We start from the raw sequence: 20,241 nt of genomic DNA, 5'->3' as shown, positions 1-20,241 counted from the left end.
CAAAAAAAAATCCAGATTGTTTTTAACCCCAAATGGTCAAGGGTCTTATTTTTATTAAAGAATATAATGCACAAAAGGGGATGATGAAGATATGGTCCATGATGCAAATTTTTTCATTTTGTAAATAACAGAAGAGAGAGAGAGAGAGTCTTTAGAAGGAAGCAAAATCCAATTTTTGTTCATTCTTATACATATAGCGCCGCAGAAAAAGAGATGAAAGTGGCCTTCAGTGGTCGCATGCAAATCTCTCGTTTGGGCATTGTCTCGTTTGGTCCCCCTCTCTGAGGTAAGCCGAGGCCAAAAAAAATCCAGGTCAAACTTTCATCTGGTTAGGAAGAATTTTTATTTTTTTTATTTTATTTTTTTTTTTTTTTTATCAGCGAAATAACAACAAAGGGTCCATCCTGAGAAGGGGGCAGGCATTGCCATTCATGGCTAACGTAACGGTCGACTGGCGGGACAGTGACGCCCTAAGACAATCGATACAATTACGAGGAACGAACCACCACCACTACTACCATCATCACTACCACCAGTCCACTATATGTAACATTGAATCCTCCTGGTCCCTCTGTTTGTAACCCCCTGCCCCCCCCTCTCTAAAATCACCCTTCTCTCGTTCCAAAAAGGGTGAATTCGCATCGTCGCGGCTAGACAAAAAAACTCATGAAAACAATGGTCCCAAAGAATTGTCTAGGACATCCCAGCACTTAGCGTTGGAATGTAAATATCTTTATGGTGTTTTCTGAACCATGAACCGTTGAATAGTCAAAGGGAAATTTTGTGGTCTAACTCTCGTGTACAAAAAAGAAGACTTCCGGTTCTAGATTCTAGATGAGTCTATATTTTTAGAAATATTTCAAGAATAGAAAAAAAGGGTTTTTTTGTTGTATATATAGAATTTAGGGTTTGAGAGTCTGAGCGATAAACTGCTATACATATATATTAGAAATAGTCTAATCTGTAATCAATTAGTTGAGAGAGAGAGAGAGCTCAGTGTACCAAAACCCAGCAATCATCTCGTTGATTAGAGATCCTGTCGAATAATTTTAATGTTTCGTATATATAATTTTGGCTTTGAAGTTGCATGGGGTAATTTTCTAAGAGGATAAAGAAAAGATGAATTTTTTTCTCCCTTGAAGAGAAAAATAATATTCTTCTTTTATATAGGTAATCTTATTTCACTGTGCGCAACGTAATTGAAAAATTAGGATTTAAATTAATCTTTTGTTGGAGATAAAAAAAAAATTTACTTAAATATTGAAAAATTTGAGAAAGGCTGAAAGTATTTCTGAGTCATTATTGATTCTTCATTAAAGCTGAAAATACTCTTACCTAATAGTTTTGAGTCTTGAGCGAACCTAAAAGTACTTCTAAATTAGTCTTGAACATTAGAAAAATTCTATATTTTTGTTTACTACGATTTGGTTTTCTAAATTAATATTTTTTCCCACAATGATGCTCTAAAATAACAATTTGTACGTAATTGTTATTGATTCAGAAGCAAAATAAAAAAAAAATCGCATTAAGAAACCCCAAAAAAATCACAAGAGATAAATATATATATGGACAATCGCGACTATGGAAAGACAGATGTAAATAGAGGAAGATGAATCGTTTTTGCATGAAAGCAGAGCCAAAGTGGAATACACGTTCGTTATGGATTCGAATGGACAGAAACGCAAGGCCCATTTGAAGAAGAAGTAACGATCGATTCACAAGTGTCGGGGCAAATGGGAAAAGGGTTCGAGTTATATAGGGAGATCGTGATCCCTTCGTGCCACCTGTGTACAGACCTGCATGTGATCTGTACTATCCTAATAAGATCCTGGCAGAGAGAACATCCCGGTGAAAGGCTCGCGCCAAGGAATGCCGTTGGAGAATTTCTGCAGGCGAAGCACGCGTTGTGCTTGCGTAAGTGTGAGCCGTGCAATGCTTGTGTTGATGAGGGTGGTTTCGAGCCCCGAAGCGCGATGTAGCGGGCTGTGGTCAGCGGCGGGATTCGAAATACGATGGTGGTTGTGCGAGGTACGCAACCACTCACTCTGCCTCTCTGTCCACATTCTCACTCTCGCACTCTATCAAGATATCGTTTCTTCTCTCTCTCTCGCTCTATCTCTTTCTCTCTCTTGTCCGCTCTCGCCCTCTAACAAGCAAAATGTACCGAGGGTACAGTGTGTGTACACGTACAGTCCTTGCAAGCGAAAGCGACGAAATAGCTACTCCTGCAGGTGAAGGCTCAACAACACACTTGCGCCTATAACATATAACCGATGTGTGTTTGTCTAGTTTCCAAAATTCATGATAGTTATGACCTTGATTTCATTAGGTGTATCAATTTTCGAAGCAAATACGTATTGTCACTGTATGGGCATCACATAATTTTTTTTTCCTTTTATGAATTGTTTTATTAATAATTATTATTATGATTTATGACAGTAGTGATAAATATTTTTATATGTTGATTTTATCATGTTGGCTCCAAAGTCATACAAGAGTACTTCAAGTCTAGCACAAAACTTATGGCTTATTCAAAAGAAATTTTAAAGCTTCACTGAGGCTCAAAACTCTCCCAAAAGTACTTTTTAGACACATTGAGGTCTCAAGAAGGAACCAAAAGAACTATCAGCCTCGCCCAAGGTTCAAGACTCACTTAGGGGTACTTTCAGCCTCGCCCAAGGTTCAAGACTCATTTAGGAGTACTTTCAGTCTCGCCTAAAGTACAAGACTCACTCAGAAGTACTTTCAGCCTCGATCACGGCTCAAAATTCGTTTAGGAGTACTTACAGCCTCGCTCAAATTTCACAACTGACTAGGAAGTACTTTCAGCCTCTCTCGCACGGTTCAAGGTTCACTCAGAAGTACTGTCGAGTGAATCAGCAACCTTGAAGGATGCTGAAAGTACTTCCAAGTCAGTTGTGAAATTTGAGCGAGGCTGGAAGTACTCCTGAACGAGTTTTGAGCCGTGAGTGAGGCTGAAAGTACTTCTAAGTGAGTCTTGAACATTTGGTAAGGCTGAAAGTATACCTAAGCGAGGTTTGAACCTTGATAGAGGCTGAAAGTACTTTTAAATCCTTGTTGAGTACTGAATGAAACTAAGAAGTACTTTTGAGTCTTTAGTGAGGCTGTAAGTACTACTGAGTGAGTCTTATATGCGATGCTGTAAGTACTTCTGTCTGTGTTTTGCACTCAAAGAAGGTTGGAGGTATTTTTGAGTCCGTTTTGAGTATTAAAAGTACTTTTGATCCTTGTGTGGCTGGAAATACTTGTGTTTTGAGCTCTGAGCGAGGTTTAAGCTACTTTTGAGTCAGTTTTGAGAATTGCGTGAGGCTAAAAAGTACCCCTGAATAAGTTTTGAACCTAGTGCGAAGCTTAAAGTACTTTTGAGTTAGTTTTGAGTAAAGCCAAAAGCACTTTTGAGCGCTAAACGAGGCTAAATATATTTCTTACTTAGTTTTTATCGAGGTTGGAAGTACAGGCTTAAGCAAAACAGCATCGACTCTCAAGCAAATTTTCTGCAAAAAACAAGACCGAGTCTAGGACTCCCGTACTTTTTTTTAAATAAAATTTTTTTTTTCCATTTACTATTAATATTTAATTTATTTACTATTCAAATTTTGTTTTATTAAACTTGGAATTTAAACGTATACAGCGAATTATGCCACGCGGTAATATATTTTACAACATTATTGTACACAATAAATTTCGGTGGTGTAAAAATACTGGTTCGAAGAGAATACATATACAGGGATATATTTTGGATTATTTGTATATATGTGTGTGTCTATAGATATATATATCGAGTCCAGTGAAACATGCGAATGAAATTGGTGAGAGAGTGAGAGAGAAAGCAGGGCCGGTGCAACAGTGCGCAACGCGGTAGCCCCGCGCTGGGGCGGACAGCCCAACGCGTCCAAGAGAGGGTTGGTATGGGTGGTTTGGTTTAGGTGAGGCAAGAGAGGCGAGGTGGGGGTGCTCAGCACAGGGCAACGGCGCAGTTGCTACTCAGACACGGGGATGCTCGCAATGCCTCTATCAAAGGTTATTTAAAAAAAATTAAAAAAAAAAAAGAAAGAAAGAAAAAAAGAAAAAGAAAATTGTGTTTAAAAAAAAAATTTGTTTTATTTTTTTTTTGTCAATGATTTTTCGTCGGGTTATTTGAATTGGAAAGAAATAAGTGAAAAAAAATTGTTCGAGGAGTGCCCGTGACGATGGGGGTTACGATTTGGTCTTTGTCGGGTGATAGTCGCCGTCGGAGAGACCGGAAGCGATCTCTTGCGAATCTCAAGAGGGAAAGAAGAGCAAGTCGCGAGGAGACGATTGCATAGTAAAGCAGTGGCGGGAAACACGTGGAGAGAGAGAAAAGTCGGGAAAGGTTCGACTAGGAGGGAAGGACCAACCCGGCGCGTCTTAGCCACGACGCAAGGAGGGCACTAGAAGGGGAAGGAGAGGAGAAGGATGGTTAAAGGAAGGGGTGGGAAAGGGGGTTGGAGGAGAAGAGTTAGAGACCCGGCAAAGACGCTCATTCGTTCCTCGTGTCACGTGGCCCCCTTCTTAGTGGGTTTTTCCTTTTTCGAGCGGGAGATTTGAATTCTTCATTCAACCTCCTTGGATTCGAATCAGGAAATATTCCCCTAAGAACCGCGTTATCTCGAAACTTTTTTTTTTCTTATATAAAAAAAAAAAAGTAAATTCTCGCGGATTGTGGATCATCAAAGTGAACTTTTTTTTTCATTCACTATGAAAATTCGCAATCTTAAAAAAAAAAATTTCTCTTTGTTTCAGACGCGTCGCACTGTGTTGTTATGTGTTGTAATAGTTATTTCATTGAAAAATTAATTTTACCGTTTATTAAAACACACACACACTGGTTTTTTGTCTGTGAAAATATAAAGTCTTAAACAACAAGTTGATTTACCGGGTGAATTTATAATCTATATTGTATCCATTTTTGGACACCATATCTCATTTCGAAATTTAATCATATATAATATACGACGAAACAAGTTATTAACCAAAGAAGAAAAAGAAAAAATATAAGAAAAATACAAAAAAAAAGAAGAAAAAAAAAAGTAACAAAATTTTAAAGAAGCATTGCCTTAGATATACCTAAAATCGTCAAGAAACAAGAGAGGAAAAAAAAGAAGATAAACGAAAGATTTAAGAAAAATAAAAAAAAAAAAGAGAGGAAACATTTTAGACGATTACGAAATAAATTGTAAAGATATGACTAAAGTATATTTTTAACAAGTTTTGAAAACTTTAGATTTAAAAAGAAACTAAACTTTAAAAAAAAAAGAAAAAAGCGAGAAAAAGAGGAAAACCATAAAATTCTTAATAACTAAAATGTGATCTAAAAGTCGTTGCTACCAAGAAAGCCTTATGTCCTTGTTTCAATTAATTCGGTTCCAAACGTAAGTAACACACATATATATATAAAGCATGACTAATTTTTTCTTTTTAAAATTTTTGTTTCCCTTTCTTTAAGTAATACTAAAATTTTACTAAAATTCAAAAACTAAAAATAATTTTGAAAAAATAATACTTCGATGTTAAAGTATAGCCGAGCGCAACCAACGCATTCTTGGAATTTTGCCCCAGAATTTAATTTCTAAAAAATAGCGTCTCTTTTGAAAAATTTTTGCAAAAAATATTTTTACGAATTAAAAGTTTTATTTCAAACGAGAAAAAAGATGCGGGGGATAGGGTGGGGTGGGTGATGATTTTCTATCCAATCGTAATGGCCCCGCCCAAAACAAAATTGTACTTCCTGTATATACTGAAAAAAAATTACCAAATTCTTACTAAAAATTACTTTTCCCAATTTCCAGTGTAATATGATTTTTTTTTACTTTTCGAAGAAAATTTTTTTGTAGATTCACAAACAAATTTCTTTAGCGTGAAATTTAAATTTTAAATTTCCCGCACTTATTATAAACGAACTTGACTTTTATCAATGCGAATTAAATAAAATTCAAAGTCTCGACGATGCTATATAATAGTTTTTGCTCGCGCGACACACGCATAGCAAAAGACACTTTTCATTGCTGATAAATTAACGCGGACCAGTAGAATATAGTGGCCGGAATAGTCTTTCAGAGAATTGTGAAAATAGAAAATTATCTTCGCCACACACCGGTATTATAAGAAACAAAATCGTGGAACATTGATATAAATAAATGAATACTATACCTGGATGTATGTGAAAGTTTCATTTATATATATATATAATAGAATTGAGGAACATTCTTATACTATGAGATGACTCATACACAAGACAACTATAAATTATTACAGCGTCAAAGAACTCGTGGTCATTTTTTAATGAGCCAGAACGAATTTGTGTCAATCATTTTCATCTTTTCAAAATACACACACTGTTAAGACTAAAAAAAATTAAAAAAACATGGTTTAATTTTTATAGCAAATAATTTATTTTTTTTTTGTTCTATATTGAAAAAAAATTTGATTCACTCTAAATTTTGAGAATTCGTTCACTAATTTAAATTAGTAAAAATTTCTACTAATTTTTAGTAATTTTTCTCTGAAACTTTAGTAAAAAAGCTATTATCAAATCCAATAGTAACCTATATATATATTTACTGATTCTCCATTAAATTCTATCTAAATTTGAATCACTGAGATTTCACTGGCGAGTTGGAATTTACTAAATTATTTCAGTAAAATTTCCACTGAAATTCAGTCACATTTCACTGAAAATCAGTAAAATTAATACTGATTTAAACAGTCAAATATCTCCATTATCATTAATTGGTAAAACAGATTTTACTATTTCAATCGGTAGAACAGATTTAAATGTTCCAATCAGTAAAAAATTCTACTAATTTTCAGTGGAAATTTTACTGAAGTGATTATTCAGTTGCTAAATTCCAACTGTTTCATCAGTTGTAGAAAATCAAACTGTGTGTTTGTATACCCTAAAAACTCAGTTTTTACTAATTCTTCTTGCTTCCATTTAGTGTTTACTAGAATTTTCTAGAAAGGAAAATAAATTTTTATACACAAATGAGAGTAAACTGTAATTTTTGAATTTCAGTCCTTTTCTAAATAATTTTCAAATTGATTCCGATTTAGGGTATAGAGATTTTAGTGTGCAGAGAATACAGAAAGTAGTCGCCAAGATAACAATTCTCCATATATATCTATACAGTAATTGATTCCTTCCCTCCTGAGTATATATGGAAAATGAATGATTTCATCTCCGGGGAATGATTGCAGAGGACCCCTCGAGGTTGCCATGTATATATAAAAGATAAAAAGGCGTTGTGCATGACTCTGAGAGTCGCAATGGACGAGGGAGGTGCTGGTTAATTTTGAAATTCCTATTTCCTGGATCCAGGGTGGCGTTGCAAAACGAATGCATGAACATTATTGCAAAATACAACTATATAATATATATATATATATATATATACAAGAATCCTATATCCAGGGGGAGTTTTGGTACTCGGGATTGGCAAGTGAGTTTAAGCGGCAACAGCGCACTATCGGAATTCTTTTTTTTCTCGATGACTTCAGCATACACACACACACACATATATACCCCCTGATGGTGTATATGGTATCATGGTTGGTGAAGGCCTTTGCTGGGGCATTGAATAGTGAAGGGTAGATGTGATGTGTACATGTGAGAGAGGGTGGGACAGGTATTTTTTTTCCGCACCCCGCGTATTGATCCCGGAGTCATTCAAAATGGCGGCCTGCTAGAGTCAGCCAATGACTGCCTGAATCGATGACTGCAGCGAGCCATCCCCGGACCGGCCAATGGGAAGCTTCCACCGACGCAGAGAGAGAGAGAGAGTACCTAACATACACACAATTGTAGGGGGATGCAGAATGTGCACTTCAACCCCCCGGGTTTATGCATTGGACGAGTGTATGTATATGTGTGTATGTGCCAGGCGTCGATGACCCGGGCGTCAATGATTTCCGTGAAAATTTCCAGGGACGAAAAAAAATCCCAACGATACTTCCCGTTCAAACCCCGGCTGCTGCTACTGCTGTTCACCAGGGCTTCCAATTTATGTTCGCACCAATATAGGAAGAGGATGGGAATGCTTTTTGTCGATAAACCCTCAATTTCTCGCCTGCCTGCTATATATATATATATATATATATATCGATGAGGAAAAATTATTATTTACTCTTGATTATTTAACACGGACTTTGAACCTGGCAAATTTATTCGGCAAACATGTCGCGTGTTGATTAATTATTCCCATATATATATATTGTACTTCAAATCAGTGAACTGCTGACGAAGCTTAGTTGATCAATTTCTCATTTTCTGGTTATGTTGAGGTGTGTCTTTGTCGATATTTTGATGAAAAATTATTATTATCGACTCTTGTTTGAAGTTGCATTTTTTAAAGTAGGGATTTTGAAATTTCGTTCAATAGAGTGGAAAAAGTTGGGTAAATTAAAACTTATAGGACTGCGCGTCCAGGCTGAAAGATTTTTCAAAAGTTAATAACAAAATTTACTCGAGAAGACTCGCTTCTGAGTCAAGAGTAACATAATAGGACTTTCATCCTCGATCAAAGATCAAAATTTACTTAAAAGTACTTTAAGCCTCGGTCAGGAGTACTTTCAGCCTCACCCAAGGTTCAAGACTCGATCAGAAGTATTTTCAGCCTCTCTCAAGGCTTAAAAAACTCACTTAGAATTACTTTAAGCCTCGCGCTTAGGGTCAAAGACTTAGAAGTATACTTTCAGCCTCGCTCAATGCTCAAGACTCACTTAATACTTTAAACCTCGCTCAATGTCAAAAACCCGATCAGGAGTTTAAATTTAAAGTACAACAAAAATATGTAAAGTAGATGACGCCACTTTCTATGTCGTTTAGTATTGGCTCATTTTCAACTGCAGCAAGAATAAGTTGAGATTTTTTTTCTTCTGTGATAGTAGAAAATATCAATTTTTTAAAAAATTTTGTACAGAATTTACTAAAAAAAATTTTCTGTTTGAAATTTGAAGAGCTTTGAGACTTTGATTTAAAAAAACATACAGATTTACAGCCATAGATACAGAAATAGAGATAGACATATATATTCTTAAAGACAAATATATATACTAATATAGACACATTAACACTGACCTAAAGACATACATACTCATAGACAGACAGACAGACAGACAAAACTGGAATTATAATATACCAATGTTAATACACATAGACGGTGGCGCCCTCAACTAGGATAAAGTTGTAATTAATTTTTATACCAATTTTGGAGTAAAAATTCAACTTTTTTTTCGTGCAAAAAATGAATAGATAATTTAAAGAATAGAATAATTTGAATAGAATTTAATTGTATATAATAATTTTTCTCGAGGAATATCCAAATGTAAAATATAAACTCAATTTTCCCCCGTATATAGATGCATATATGGGCGCACTGAGTGCATTTCGTTTTGCACAAGAGTGAGGAAGGTCGTTGACCGTAGGCACACAGGGGGAGCAGAAACGAACCACCAAACTGCCGAGATCGAAGCTATCCTGTATGTGGTTGAATCTACCCCATATGCATTCCCATGATTTACGAAACAAGAGTTGTGCTGGTATCTCGAAGGCCATTAGATAAAATCTATTGCCCAAGGAATATTGCATCGGACACACACACGCACGCGTTGGAATTAACTCATATATATATATATAATACACACACAAAAACAAAATTTTCACAAACATTTTAAATTTCATCCTCTTTTGTTTTGGTTTATTTTTCTTTTATATATTAAATATTTTGATATTAAAAATTTTTTTTATAAATATTTTTTTTTATATTAACTATTATAGAAAGTATTTAAAAATTAAATAATAAAATAGATATTATTCAAAATAGTGTATGAGAATTACATATTGACTTTTGATGTTAAAATTTTTGTTTAAACAGCTTTGAATTGGCGTTCTATTTTCTGAGTAGAAAAACATCTTTCATAAATTATCGGAATAAAGAACTTATCAACTATATATATATATATATATATATATATATGAGGCACGTCATACATTTTTCTATATGTATTCGAAGAAAAGCTAAAACAAATCGAATTTTTTTTTTCATTTATGAACTGAGCATCCTGAATGGTTGACACAAAACGCTATCTCAATTACCTTGATCCTGGATACGTCGAAACTTTTCTTATCTTATCATTTGACAATATGTGTGTCAAGAAAAATGGCGCTCTATTTTTCGCATTTGCTTCTCCCTCCCCTCATCACCAATTGGTATATAAATTTATCTTTTATATCTGAAATTTTATCGTGGAAAATTTATATTCTCTCTCTATTTTTTTACAATAAAAAAAATGCGAAAAAAATAATTTCTTTTAATATATATATATGAATGAGAAATATTTATAGTTTTTATTATTTGATGGGTGGGTCATTCCTTTAATATTTCGCGTATATATATTATATATTCGAAGAACGTGCGGCAAAGGGAACACTTTGGAAGTTGTCAGCACGCGGCACGATTGCATCACGCTAATAAATGTCTGCCTAGTGCATTTGTGTGCATATGTACTTAGATTGGCTCCTATTGACACAACTATATATGTATATATTCAGTCTCATCATATATATTGTACAGTTGGAAAAAATGCGAACGATGTGCTCAGGGTCGACTTTAGTCTTCTCAACCGTAGAGATATTGTCTTTTGGTCCATTATAGATTTATCGCACTTACCCTCTCCCTTACATTTCTGTTTCTATTTTGATTTTAAAGAAATCAAAAGATTTCATTTCTCTTTAATAGAAAAGAAAATAATTTTTTAACTACACAGAAAAAATGAGCTATTATTATTGCCCTGTAAAATTTTATATATAACAGAAAAGTATGATATAAGATTTTTATCCGAAAATATAATTTTGGTTTTAAACATTGTTTTTAACGAATGTCTCTGTGTGGGTGCGCGGCTAATGGACGAAAAGACACGTTGACAGGTGGAAATCTATATAAAATATGCAATTTCCCGGGAATTGATGTAAATTAGTGTCTGGGACACGCACGCAGAAATTATTCGGAGCGCATTAACGAGTTTTCTATATATATATATATTTTATCATCATATATATGTTTGTATGTCGGTTTTCTGTTCGGTTTTCCACGTGACAATTAGTCATGTCGGTCGACGACATTGGAGTACTGTCAAGACAGACTTAATGATTGAAGGTCGTGTGTGCGCGGGTATCAGCGATCAGTGACTGGTTTTCATTGATAGGAAGTGGCAGTAAAACCAAATTGACATGGTAAAGTGACGAACGAGTTGCATTTGTAGTAGCCTTCACATTATTTATATATATATATAAAGGGAGGGAAGATGACTTTCTGTCGCAGCTGTACTATACATTACGATCGTTGCGGTTTTTCTAGCGCGGGCAGTTTTTCTATTAAGCTTCATTTGTTTCTTTCATTGCGTAATGCACCGGACGTGCCGCTCATTTCATCCTACTACTATAAACTCCACCTCCCGTTAGGAATTCTTAATCCGGACGCATCAACGATTCAAAGCGAGGTCTTTTTTTTCTACTCCTATATCGATCATATAATAGTACACGTGACATTTTTAAATTGCAACTAAATTTTTAATAAAAAAAATATTACTAGGTTTTACTGAAAATTCCTACTAAGTTGAATTAGTAAACGAATTCTCATTTAATCAAATTTAGATAATTAATTTAAAAGAATGTAAATTTTTTCGAAAAAAATAAAAAGAGAAGGAAAATTTAATTAATATATATAATATTTTATTCAATTGCACTGTGGGGGAATTATTAATTGAATTATGTGACTATATAAATTTTTAATTTAATAAATTAACGTGTGTTACAAAAGTGTCACATCTTTATAATATCGACATTTTAATTATTATTCTCAATTTTATTTTAATTCCACTTGGTTTTGATATATTTTGCAATTCAAATTTCATTTTTACAAGATATTTCACTTCAGAGATTTAATTTAAAATATATAAAAATATGATGGCAAATCGAGAAAACGTCACATCGAAAGAATGATTTGTAAAAATAAATTTCGGATAAACAAATATGATATAAATTTTTAAAAAAATGATCAATTTTTTTTTAATTTTCCCTCTTTTCTTTTACCTATTTTAATATGGGAGAGAAAAAAGTATGATGGAATAATATTTGAAATTTTTTTTACAAATTGATTTGGAAAATTTTTATTAATATAAAAAATAGTAATCGAACATTTTTTTTTCTACTTAGCACGGACTAAAACCAAGTCTCCCTCGAAAGACTCGTTGGTTCACGATTTCCCCACTAGACGTCACCTCACCCCGGGGGTTGGTCTCAGAAAAGGGTTGAAGAGTAGAATTGAGGCGACTTCACAAGTATATACAAACTGATTTTCGTTTCAATTTTTTTTACTATTACTTCCCTTAGTAATTTTTTTAAAAAATATTTATTTATATTTCGATATTTTTATTTATTATAATAAATAAAGAATATTGAAAAGACTAAAAATATATTTTCTCAAATATTAAGAATTCGTTTTAAAAATATGTTTAGTTAGTACTATATTTTTATTGAAATATTTATTATTCATTTATTGAAATATTTATTATTTATTTATTGACATATTTTTTTCAAAAGTTTTGAAATTCTTTTTTTTTATTTTCTAAAAAAAGGGAAAAAAAAGTTCCACCCGCGATCGCCCCTCAAGACAAATGTCTTCCTACGCAAAGCTTATCTACAAGGAAATCTGCCGGTCGGTTCGATTCAACCGAACCTGTGACTTTGCAACTGGTATATACAAGTGGTACCTGTTCCGAGTGCGGGTGCACATATGTATACATATATATATGCAGGTTTCACGAAATGTAAGAAAGTTTCTATGCGCGCAAGTAGTACCCCCGAGTATGTACATCCTGCAAGGAATCGGTTAGGTCTTGCAGTCCAGCTGCCGATCGGCATCAGGGGGAAATCGAGATCGGGATCTCTTCGAGTCAAAAGCCACCCACCTCCTCTCTTTTATATATATATATATATACATTGTTTCACGGAACCCTCTCGATTCTCACCTGTTTTTTTCCCTCCCGGACGCATCGTGTATAGAAAGAGAGAAAGAGAGAGAGTATGTGTATCTTACTTCGTAATACTCGTTCATTTGTAATTTAAAGTGGCCTATGCTCGATTACCCCGATACTTCCTACATACTTATTTAATCCCCCCCTCCACTGCAAACAATTGCCTTTTCAAGCAAGGCATATCGCGAATTTCTTCGCTTCAGAGCAGCCTGCTTGCGTGGACCGGAAGTCCTCACCCGAACCTCCTTTCCCCCTTTATTCTTATATAACGATTCACCAGAATGCTTTACTCTCCCTCTCAATTTTCCCGATCGTGATAAAGATATTCGATTTTTTTTAATTTTATAATTCGAGATTTAGTGAAATTTCTTGACTGACAAAAAAAATTAAATTAAAACAGCCAATTCTTGTATTAGGGGAGGAGAAGAATTAATTTTTTTAAAAAATGAAGTCTTTAAACTCATTGCAAAACTATTGTCTTATTTTAAGAAAATTTATGAAACGTCTTAAAGTGCAAAGCACGCATAATCTTCTGTTCCAGTTAATCTTTTTTTGTCAATAAAAAATACGAAAGCAAAGAAAAAAAAATTTAAGATTTTTAATCCTCTTAGTCCCAATCGTTCAAAGTGGTCCCATTTTTTGTCAATGTTATTATTCATCATTAATATAAAACAAACCTTTTCTTCAAAACCGCTGCACTTTTTTTTATACCCTCCTTCGTGTCCATAGTCATCTGAAACAAAAAGAAAAATTTATTAAACAACTATATTAGCATGTGTGGGGAGGAAACTTCTTGTTAAAAAAATTTCCTTAATAATAGAGAAAAAAAGTAATTTTATATACGCAAAAAAAACATGAGTCATCGACTTAAATTCCTCCTTAAAAAAATATATATACCACACCTACACGCGCGGCAAGGGTAACGCTCACAATTTTTTCTACTATCTCATTGGTTAATTTTTTTCAAGGCACGATCCACCCTCCGTTGCGCATTAGACAATACTGGGTTGGGTCGAGTTTCATTTAACTTTTTTTTTCTTCTTTTTTCCTTCCACACTTGAGAAAAGAATAGGAGGGGGTATATAGGTGCAGCGCGCACGAGTATATTATAAGGACAATAGGTATAGGGAAAAGAAAGAAAGAAAAAAAAGGGTCACCCCCACCATGACGGGGAGAATACACACGTGGCGGACACGTGGAAAAAATAAGCGAAGAGGAGTAAAGGGGGTAGAAGTTGTGGTGGTGGTAGAAAAAAAGTGATAGGCGAATGCGCGTAGGAGGGAGCGCACAAGGGAAGAAAGAGAAATCCACCCTCCTCGATGAGGTGAGGTGCAAGAGCGAGAGAGAGAAAGGGAGGGAGAAAGAGAAGTCGAGTGGATAGTGGAGTGGCGAGTCAAGTGGAGGGGAGAGACGTTGAGGGTGAAGAGAGAGACAGGGAGGGGGGATAGAGACAAGGAGAAAAAGGGGGGTGAACGCGCCGGTGGGGTCATATCACATTAGATGAACGTCAGGGATGATACGCGGGGGGTTGAAGTTAGGAAGTCTCTCCCTGCCTCGCTCGAACGAGAATGCGTAAGACGAGAAGATGACCAGCAACCCCTAACTGTCCTTCTCTCTCTCCCTCTTTATCTAGTTCCCTCTCGCTCTCTTTGGACAGATATCTCTTCCCTCCAGCAGTAAAGTGACCATCGTGTCTCGGACGTGTTATACAAAGTCGATGTCCTCGTCGAGGTCGATGCTACGACCTTCTCGCCTTGTTAACATTAGTTCGGTCACTGCGAATAACCTAAAAGCACACCTATATCTTTTGTCTTGATTCTATCATCTATATAGTTGTTTCCTCGTGTATCATATATATATATATATATATATATATATATATAAGAAAATGGAGAAATTGGAATGGGGGTTAAACACCCCCAACGTTACGAACGGTTAGTCACGCATGTGTTCCCAGGGTCCATTTTTAAATAGTCTCACCCCACTCTTTTCTTTCTTTTTTTTTACTATACCAAACACCCTCTCTGCCTAGTAACCCCCTTTGTGCAATTTTTTCCATTAGTCGATCTTAACGATTCGTGACGAGCACACGTAATAGCGAGACGGTTTTTTGTTTATGAAAATCGTAAATAAAAAAAAAATCTTAAAAAATTAGTGAAATGAAAAATCGTGGAAAAATCTGAAATAAGTAAAAAAAAAATAGAGAAATCATAAGGAATAAAAGTTATCTCAAGGCAAGTGGGGAAAAAAAGGAAATTTAAGGGGAGAGTCCGGTTCTTACTCCCACTCTTTCTCAACATCCCCTTAGATGTTGTTCTGGTAGGCAGTCAGCTTCCACCCACGCGCGCGGCAAGGGGGTTGCGCAAGGAATAATAGTGGGGAAAAGGAAAAGAGGGGTATATACGAGACATGAAAACTCCTGTCCTCGAGTCAGTTTTTCGGTGAATTTTCCATCTAACACTGGATTATTGTCCGGTGAATTTTTTTTTTTTTATTATCGACCGATCTGAAGGCCTCCGGGCTTTTGGGCCCGGTTGGCCCACCTGCTTTTTTCATTTTTTTTTTTTTTTGGAGAGAAAAAATACAATTGAGATATACTCTCTATCTAAAAGGGAAATTCCTCCAAGTTTGCTTCTCGGGTCAGAATTTTCGCGACCGCGCGCACCACCTAAGACAACGCCCCTACCCGACTGCGTTCTTTAAGGCACGGGGGGTGGCTTTTAGTCAGACGCACGCGGTCTGAGACGCGCGCCACCACCGGGCCACGGAGAAGGACTTAGCATTTCTCGCGAGTCGCGAAACCGAGTCAGTTCGGTTCCTTCTCCGTCAAGGACTCGAACGCGGAAGAGGAAAAGATAAGGGCTTTTTCTCATTTTGGGGGAGATTCGCGCCACCGTCTTTTCAATAAGTATAACGTCTTGGGAGTAAAGTGTGATGCAAGACTGATACATAATATACACGCGATAATATCGCGCTCATATATATCTCAAACATCTTCTAGTCAAAAAAAAGCCATTGGATTTTTTCATTTTAAATATTACTTTCCAAGAAAGTTTATATTGTCCCAGTAACCTTGGAATCGTTGATGGGGTCTGCTTCCACTAGTCAACAACAAGAGGATAATTACAAGGTGGAAATACATTGGATATACAAGTGTTTTTTTTTTTAATTTTTTCCCGCAAATGGAAAGATAAAAAAAATCAAAAAAATAGATCAGACAAAAAAAAAGATAAAAAGAAGACCAAAAAAAGAATAGAAAACAAAATTCACCTTTACTTTTTAAATTATTTAGACCTCAGTTGCTTTACCCCTTCTTTTGTCCAGTCGCCAAGCCCCCTCCAACGGCTGACATGCCCTGTACGTCAAGCTGTGGCCTTCTCTCTTTGCAGGATCATTCATTCGATTCTTATCAACCCGGATATATCAAAGTGCCTTTTTCAAATGTTGTTTTCAATAATATCAAAAAAGGTAGATTTTGCAGTAAAATTGCAATTTGAAAAATACCCAAATTTCAAAATGTCAGTTGGATTACTGACATACATGAGAAGACTATATATAATCATCTTATAGTCACATTGGGAACAAGTTTATCATTCATAAATATTCTTCTATTAATAGTCAAAAGTTATATTTGGATTCTGCAGAATATAGACCTGACCATAGTGAAGGTCAAGTCTATAGCATCCCTAGTCTTACTGGACTATAAACTTCCATTGACTCAAGATTCAACTCCAAGAATCAACTAAAGAATACAAAATTTTTTCTCCAAAAAAAAATTTTCTAATCTACTGTTTTCTTTACTTCTTCCTTCTTACAATAATCCTTAAATCTCAAATGATAATTATTGATCAACTTTTGTCCATAAAAAATTATTTCTCCCTAGTTATTTTTTTTGGAATACTTTTACTATTATCACAATTTCAAATTGTTTAAAACAAAAAATTTGTTGCAACTAACCAAATTTGTTACGTTAACAAAAAAAATTGTTGCAACAGACCAAATTTGTTGGACGAACAAATTCCAAATTGTTAGACGAACGAAAACAAATTTGTGACAAGAAATCAGATTTCTTATAGGCAAAGAAAAAATTTTTGACAATTCCGAATTGGACTAGCAAGAAATAATTGCAACAACAAACCAGATTAGTTCTATTACAATCCGATTTTGTCGAGTAATTCTCATTTCGAAATTTTTGCTAATAAAAGAACTTTTCCACAATTTTTACATTCGTGATATGTACCAAGTATAGAGAATAATAATTTTCAATTTGTGGAAAAATATGAAATTTCAAAGGAAACTTATAAACTTCTGACATTTATCTTAAATAGAGAGTTGATTTTTCCAAATGAAATATATGACACTAAGATATCTTTTATGTTTTTCTGCGTATGCAATTTTTCTCATTGTGTGTCTTTTTTCCTATTTCCTCCCTCGCGACGTGCATCGAAAACTCCCGCGCGTTGCGACGGTACGAGACAGAGAGAGCTAAATTACCGCTCGCGCGCCTATAACATTGATGACATGAGAAAAAAAAGACAACTGAGAAAAGAATACAATACCAAGTGAAATGGAATTAATATTTAAAAATAATGAAATACCCACGACTGGAAAACTTTTCTATAGAGACTCAATTTGACAGTGACAAGTGCGTGCATATAAAATAGTGAAAAAGATATTTTAATTGCATTCTCGTCACTTTCGAGCATATACATTATTTCAATTTAAAAGTTTTTCACTTAGCCTTCAGTTATAATTTTACAAAAATGCGAATTTTTTCTAACTATTTTTACTTTACACTAAATTTCCCTCATTTCTTTTGACTAACATTTATTTGTTTTACTTAAATTTTCCTCTTTTTAAATTTCTCAAATTCTTTACTAATATTTGTTTACACCTTTGTTTTTTCTTAAATTTTCCTTAAATTTGAACTTAAAATTTATTTCACTAATGTTTAAACATTTATTTTACTTAAATTTTCCTCTTTTAAAATTTCTCAAATTTTCTTACTAATATTTGTTACACATTTGTTTTACTTAATTTTTCCTCAAATTTTTTTAAATTTTCAAATTTCCCGAATTTTTTTTTACTATTTGTTTACACATTTGTGTTTCACGTAAAATTTTCCTCAAAAATTTTCTTACTCATTTTCTTTAATTTGGAAATTTATTTCGACACTTTTTTTTCCGCAATTAAAGTGAATTAATCGAGTGACGTTAAAAAGAAAAAAAAATATTAATTCAATTTTTTCGTGGTAATAATCAAAAAGTGAAAACGTCCTTGGCAAAAGTTCAATTGAATTCGCGATTTTTACAAATGAAAAGGAAATAACGTGCTTGACAACTTTTTCGCGAGTTCACCTTTTTCTCGATGTCCAATCATCAATGAAAAAAAAGAACAATCATATTCTTTGTCATTCTTCCTTTTTCCTTTTATAAAGAGGCAAAGAGTGAAACTAGGCCGTGTGCATATATAAGTGCGAATTGGATCGACTTTTTGTGACAAAAAATTAATATAAGAATCATCATTGAAAAAAACCTAATACTGAGAGAGACCTAATACAAAAAAAACCTAATACCAATCATGATTAGAAAAAACAAATAGTTTTTAAAATAGTGTGCGAAATTTGAAAATCGTGAAAATAATTTCTAAAACTTTTCGATGAGATCTTCAAGTGGGAAACAGTGATAAATATATTCTAAAACAAAAATTTTGCCAGTGAAAAAAATTTGTTTTTGTGCAGAGATAAAAAATTATTCATGTGCATTCAAATTGCCAAAGGATTATTTGTTTTTAAAAACAGTGTTCCTGCTTGAAGAGAATTCGAAAAGTGATTTGTTTCTTTCCCTAAAAAAAATATTATTGGTTCGTGTTTTTTTCCCCTATATGAATAAAAAAAAGAAATCTGTCATTGGTTCGCGTTTTTTTCCCCTAGAAAAAAAGAACTGTCATTGGTTTGTGTTTTCTCCCCTATGTTAGTAGAAAAAAATCATTGATTCGTGTTTATTGTTTTTTTGCCCCCTTATATTAGTAGAAAAAAACTGTCATTGGTTCGTGTCAAGAGAAAACGATTATTATCGCCAGGCGAAACAATTCGTGTATACCTTGACACGAAACATGGGATGAAGCCCTGAGAGAGATAATCTTGAACGAGTTTCTATTTTGTGATTTCAGCTTGGAGCGGGAGACGCGTTGCAGCGAGAAATTCCCGCGCAGGAGAGGAAGACTGGACAAAGTGGAAGAAGCAGAATAAGACAAGAGAGGAAAAATAGAAGAGTAGGAAAGCGGAAGAAGATCGGTTAGAAGCGGGTTTAAAGTGAAATGAAATCTGGATAATAATACTCATCGAGTGGAGAAGGAGAAGAAGAAGAAGAAGTGAGAAAGAAAATAGAAGAGAAAAAAATAAGTGGATGAGCAAGAACACGAGAAGAAAGCGGAAGATCAAGAAAGAAGAAGAAGAAGGAAAACACCAGAGGAAAAAGAACGGTTGGAGAAACCCGCGCCGCATAAAAATTTATATTTCAGTGTGTTCAAAAAACGAGTGTACCTAAGTGCAATATTAATTAAACCTACTCTAAACGATAATAAGCAACTACTACTATTTACCATCGGCGATCGGTACGACGCGGTAATCGATAATCGATAAAACACTAGAGTCGCATTTTTTTTTTCGAGAAGAAGAAGTCAACGGACAACAACAAAAATTAATACAGACAAAGAAGGAAGGTTTTGAAGAAAATAAATAGGAGTGCTCTCGTCCCGCTGAAGATTTACAGCGGATTAGTCCGCAAAAAACACATATACAATTCACAAACAATATACACAAAAAAACCAAACGGGGCTATATACTCAGGGCAAAACGGGACGAGCAGTATCATCCAGTGTGAGATTTTTTCCGAAGAGAATCTTCGACCTCCAACCGAGTCAAGTCCGTGAACCTTCGTCTCGTTCACACCGTCCGGGCTGGGCAATCCTGAATTTTAACCTGAACTTAAGTGTACAATAGACTTTAAGTAGATAGAAAGAAGAAGAAATAGGATTATTTCTCTCGACGAGAAAAAAATTTCGATCGCGCGCATTTAAATTGAATACACTACCAAATAAAAGAAAAACTGTACATAAATAATCATACACATACACACACAAATACATTTCAGACAGTGATAAGAA

General features: G+C 34.5%; 1 protein-coding gene across 1 annotated transcript in view; it reads left to right on the top strand.

Moving 5' to 3' along the window:
* LOC127278386 (uncharacterized) overlaps positions 1–14,651 on the top strand; it is a 201,050-nt gene extending 186,399 nt beyond the window's left edge. The window contains exon 3 of the transcript XR_007842485.1: positions 14,642–14,651. The gene's annotated coding sequence lies outside the window, so the exon portion shown is untranslated. The remainder of the gene's footprint in view (positions 1–14,641) is intronic.
* The last annotated feature ends 5,590 nt before the right edge of the window (positions 14,652–20,241 follow it).

Source organism: Leptopilina boulardi, unplaced genomic scaffold (genome assembly GCF_019393585.1).
Source record: "Leptopilina boulardi isolate dan_hultmark-lab unplaced genomic scaffold, ZJU_Lbou_2.1 LbouV2_202, whole genome shotgun sequence".
NCBI classification, from domain to species: Eukaryota; Metazoa; Arthropoda; class Insecta; order Hymenoptera; family Figitidae; genus Leptopilina; species Leptopilina boulardi.
This window is presented reverse-complemented; position numbering and strand designations above follow the sequence as displayed.